The sequence below is a fragment of the Brachionichthys hirsutus genome, chromosome 3, assembly GCF_040956055.1.
Source record: "Brachionichthys hirsutus isolate HB-005 chromosome 3, CSIRO-AGI_Bhir_v1, whole genome shotgun sequence".
NCBI classification, from domain to species: Eukaryota; Metazoa; Chordata; class Actinopteri; order Lophiiformes; family Brachionichthyidae; genus Brachionichthys; species Brachionichthys hirsutus.
This window is the reverse complement of record NC_090899.1, coordinates 16421591-16427590: the sequence shown is the minus strand read 5'-3', so window position 1 is coordinate 16427590 and position 6000 is coordinate 16421591. Positions and strand designations below refer to the sequence as shown.

At 43.8% G+C, this 6000-nt stretch overlaps 1 protein-coding gene across 1 annotated transcript in view; it reads right to left on the bottom strand.

Moving 5' to 3' along the window:
• The window catches only part of adgrb1a (adhesion G protein-coupled receptor B1a), a 179840-nt gene that overhangs the window by 5638 nt on the left and 168202 nt on the right, over window positions 1–6000 (bottom strand). The window lies entirely within an intron of this gene.

Here is a 6000-nt window from a genome sequence, read left to right as displayed (position 1 = left end):
TCATGGCTGTCCTCACCACTGTCTTGTAGACCTGTCCCTTCGTCCTATCACAGAGCACACCTGATACTTTCCTCCCCCCGTTCCAGCCTGCCTGCACACGATTCTTCACCTCCTTTCCACATTCTCTCCATCACTCTGCTCTGTTGACCCGAGGTACCTGAAGTCCTCTCCCTTCTTTACGTCTCTTCCTTGTAGCTTCACTGTCCCCCCTGGGACCTTCTCATGTACACACATGTACTCTGTTTTACTGCTGCTCTCCTTCATCCCTCTCTTTTCTAGAGCAGACCTCCACTTCTCTAGATTCTCCTCTACCTGCAGATCACAATGTCATCTGCAAACATCACATTCAGAGGAGCTTCCTGTCTCACCTCATCTGTTAGTCTATCCATCACCATGGCAACCAAAAAGGGGCTCAGAGCTGATCCCTGGTGCATCCCACCTCTACACTAAACTCCCCTGTTACTCCTACTGCACACTTCACTGCTGTCCTACATGTCCTGAACTAGAGCTGCACGATGTGGCCTAAAACCAATATCTCGGTATTTTTAGGCTTTATCGCGATACACGATATATATCTCAATATTCTGATTTCTCCTCTAAATCGCTATATAAATGTTAAATTTAACCCTTCGATGCATAAAATGACACGACTATAATGATTGAAGCAGAACTTTCTGTTGAGTAGGAGATTTACATGCAAAAAAAAAAAAAAGGGGGGGGGGGGGATCACAATCAAGTTAAGTTCAGTGAACCTTTTAATTCAAACCGGGCTGCTGCACTCACAAGCTTTAAAAAACATAAAAATATATTCGGTGTATTTTTTGGTTTCTTTGAGGGTTTTATGTGGTTTAGGAGGCGACGTGGACATGAGGAGTTTGAGGTATTCTTCCTTTTGAAGGATGGCATTTAAGGTGGTGAAACAAATTTGTGGTACTGCTACCTTTGATTTTGCAGATTACTGTACTTTGTTCCACATCTTCCTGGCGAAACCCGAACCACTGCCAGATGATAGAACCAGTGCTGTGTTTTTGGAACCAAGTCCTCCGTGTCAATTCAATGAACGCCTTAGGAACTCGTTGACTTGCCTGTGGTCGTGACTTTTTTTTGCTGGCTGACACAAAAACACGCATGTGCCCAGGGAAGATTTCCGGAGAGGCGGGGGAGTGTGCTCGTTGCCATGAGAGGTGCATCAGGAGAGAGTGAGGGCGCAACACTCCAAAGACAATTATACCGATGCGATAAAAAATGTACGTTAACAATTTGTACTCGATGGTTCCAATATATCATTTCATACATTGCACTGAACTGACGATATATCAAGTATATTCGATATATCGCCCAGCTCTATCCTGAACTACTCTGACATACTTGTCCTAGGCTTTCTCTAGATCTACAAAGACAATGCAGCTCCTCCTGACCTTCCCTGTACTTCTCCATTGCTAGCCTCAATGCTAACTGAGTCTGTGGTACTCTTCCTCGGCATAAAGACATACTGCTGCTCACAAATACTCACTTCTGTCCTTCGTCTAGCCTCAAACACCTTTTCCCCATAACATCGTTACTCATCAGCTTTATCCTCTACAGTTTCCACAACTCTGTTTGTCTCCCTTCTTCTGTGCTGTGGCTCAGTTGGTCGTCCAGTGATCATAAAGTCGGTGGTTCGAATCCCAGCTCTGACTGTCTGCATGTCAAAGTGTCCTTGGGCAAGACACTGAACCCCAAATTGCTCCCAGTGGGTCTGGCAGCACCTTGCATGCTGAACATCCTTCCTGTCTCTACTCTTCATCACTAACATGCTGAACATCCTTCCTGTCTCTACTCTTCATCACTCTAGCATGCTGAACATCCTTCCTGTTTCTACTCTTCATCACTAACATGCTGAACATCCTTCCTGTTTCTACTCTTCATCACTAACATGCTGAACATCCTTCCTGTCTCTACTCTTCATCACTCTAACATGCTGAACATCCTTCCTGTCTCTACTCTTCATCACTCTAACATGCTGAACATCCTTCCTGTCTCTACTCTTCATCACTAACATGCTGAACATCCTTCCTGTCTCTACTCTTCATCACTCTAACATGCTGAACATCCTTCCTGTCTCTACTCTTCATCACTAACATGCTGAACATCCTTCCTGTCTCTACTCTTCATCACTCTAGCATGCTGAACATCCTTCCTGTCTCTACTCTTCATCACTCTAACATGCTGAACATCCTTCCTGTCTCTACTCTTCATCACTAACATGCTGAACATCCTTCCTGTCTCTACTCTTCATCACTCTGACATGCTGAACATCCTTCCTGTCTCTACTCTTCATCACTCTAACATGCTGAACATCCTTCCTGTCTCTACTCTTCATCACTCTAACATGCTGAACATCCTTCCTGTCTCTACTCTTCATCACTAACATGCTGAACATCCTTCCTGTCTCTACTCTTCATCACTAACATGCTGAACATCCTTCCTGTCTCTACTCTTCATCACTCTAACGTGCTGAACATCCTTCCTGTCTCTACTCTTCATCACTCTGACATGCTGAACATCCTTCCTGTCTCTACTCTTCATCACTCTAACATGCTGAACATCCTTCCTGTCTCTACTCTTCATCACTCTAACATGCTGAACATCCTTCCTGTCTCTACTCTTCATCGCTAACATGCTGAACATCCTTCCTGTTTCTACTCTTCATCACTAACATGCTGAACATCCTTCCTGTCTCTACTCTTCATCACTCTAACATGCTGAACATCCTTCCTGTCTCTACTCTTCATCACTCTAACATGCTGAACATCCTTCCTGTCTCTACTCTTCATCACTAACATGCTGAACATCCTTCCTGTCTCTACTCTTCATCACTCTAACATGCTGAACATCCTTCCTGTCTCTACTCTTCATCACTCTAACATGCTGAACATCCTTCCTGTCTCTACTCTTCATCACTAACATGCTGAACATCCTTCCTGTCTCTACTCTTCATCACTCTAACATGCTGAACATCCTTCCTGTCTCTACTCTTCATCACTAACATGCTGAACATCCTTCCTGTCTCTACTCTTCATCACTCTGACATGCTGAACATCCTTCCTGTCTCTACTCTTCATCGCTAACATGCTGAACATCCTTCCTGTTTCTACTCTTCATCACTAACATGCTGAACATCCTTCCTGTCTCTACTCTTCATCACTCTAACATGCTGAACATCCTTCCTGTCTCTACTCTTCATCACTCTGACATGCTGAACATCCTTCCTGTCTCTACTCTTCATCACTCTAACATGCTGAACATCCTTCCTGTCTCTACTCTTCATCACTCTAACATGCTGAACATCCTTCCTGTCTCTACTCTTCATCACTCTGACATGCTGAACATCCTTCCTGTCTCTACTCTTCATCACTCTAACATGCTGAACATCCTTCCTGTCTCTACTCTTCATCACTAACATGCTGAACATCCTTCCTGTCTCTACTCTTCATCACTCTAACATGCTGAACATCCTTCCTGTCTCTACTCTTCATCACTAACATGCTGAACATCCTTCCTGTCTCTACTCTTCATCACTCTGACATGCTGAACATCCTTCCTGTCTCTACTCTTCATCACTCTAACATGCTGAACATCCTTCCTGTCTCTACTCTTCATCACTCTAACATGCTGAACATCCTTCCTGTCTCTAGTCTTCATCACTAACATGCTGAACATCCTTCCTGTCTCTACTCTTCATCACTAACATGCTGAACATCCTTCCTGTCTCTACTCTTCATCACTCTAACATGCTGAACGTCCTTCCTGTCTCTACTCTTCATCACTAACATGCTGAACATCCTTCCTGTCTCTACTCTTCATCACTAACATGCTGAACATCCTTCCTGTCTCTACTCTTCATCACTCTAACATGCTGGACATCATTCCTGTCTCTACTCTTCATCACTCTAACATGCTGAACATCCTTCCTGTCTCTACTCTTCATCACTCTAACATGCTGAACATCCTTCCTGTCTCTACTCTTCATCACTCTAACATGCTGGACATCCTTCCTGTCTCTACTCTTCATCACTCTAACATGCTGAACATCCTTCCTGTCTCTACTCTTCATCACTAACATGCTGAACATCCTTCCTGTCTCTACTCTTCATCACTCTAACATGCTGAACGTCCTTCCTGTCTCTACTCTTCATCACTCTAACATGCTGAACATCCTTCCTGTCTCTACTCTTCATCACTCTAACATGCTGAACATCCTTCCTGTCTCTACTCTTCATCACTCTAACATGCTGAACGTCCTTCCTGTCTCTACTCTTCATCACTCTAACATGCTGAACATCCTTCCTGTCTCTACTCTTCATCACTCTAACATGCTGAACATCCTTCCTGTCTCTACTCTTCATCACTAACATGCTGAACATCCTTCCTGTCTCTACTCTTCATCACTAACATGCTGAACATCCTTCCTGTCTCTACTCTTCATCACTCTAACATGCTGAACATCCTTCCTGTCTCTACTCTTCATCACTCTAACATGCTGAACGTCCTTCCTGTCTCTACTCTTCATCACTAACATGCTGAACATCCTTCCTGTCTCTACTCTTCATCACTAACATGCTGAACATCCTTCCTGTCTCTACTCTTCATCACTCTAACATGCTGAACATCATTCCTGTCTCTACTCTTCATCACTCTAACATGCTGAACATCCTTCCTGTCTCTACTCTTCATCACTCTAACATGCTGAACATCCTTCCTGTCTCTACTCTTCATCACTAACATGCTGAACATCCTTCCTGTCTCTACTCTTCATCACTCTAACATGCTGAACGTCCTTCCTGTCTCTACTCTTCATCACTAACATGCTGAACATCCTTCCTGTCTCTCCTCTTCATCACTCTAACATGCTGAACATCCTTCCTGTCTCTACTCTTCATCACTCTAACATGCTGGACATCCTTCCTGTCTCTACTCTTCATCACTCTAACATGCTGAACATCCTTCCTGTCTCTACTCTTCATCACTCTAACATGCTGAACATCCTTCCTGGCTCTACTCTTCATCACTCTAACATGCTGAACATTCTTCCTGTCTCTACTCTTCATCACTCTAACATGCTGAACATCCTTCCTGTCTCTACTCTTCATCACTCTAACATGCTGAACATCCTTCCTGTCTCTACTCTTCATCACTAACATGCTGAACATCCTTCCTGTCTCTACTCTTCATCACTCTAACATGCTGAACATCCTTCCTGTCTCTACTCTTCATCACTCTAACATGCTGAACATCCTTCCTGTCTCTACTCTTCATCACTCTAACATGCTGAACATCCTTCCTGGCTCTACTCTTCATCACTCTAACATGCTGAACATTCTTCCTGTCTCTACTCTTCATCACTCTAACATGCTGAACATCCTTCCTGTCTCTACTCTTCATCACTCTAACATGCTGAACATCCTTCCTGTCTCTACTCTTCATCACTCTAACATGCTGAACGTCCTTCCTGTCTCTACTCTTCATCACTAACATGCTGAACATCCTTCCTGTCTCTACTCTTCATCACTCTAACATGCTGAACATCCTTCCTGTCTCTACTCTTCATCACTCTAACATGCTGAACGTCCTTCCTGTCTCTACTCTTCATCACTCTAACATGCTGAACATCCTTCCTGTCTCTACTCTTCATCACTCTAACATGCTGAACGTCCTTCCTGTCTCTACTCTTCATCACTCTAACATGCTGAACATCCTTCCTGTCTCTACTCTTCATCACTCTAACATGCTGAACATCCTTCCTGTCTCTACTCTTCATCACTAACATGCTGAACATCCTTCCTGTCTCTACTCTTCATCACTCTAACATGCTGAACGTCCTTCCTGTCTCTACTCTTCATCACTCTAACATGCTGAACATCCTTCCTGTCTCTACTCTTCATCACTCTAACATGCTGAACATCCTTCCTGTCTCTACTCTTCATCACTCTAACATGCTGAACATCCTTCCTGTCTCTA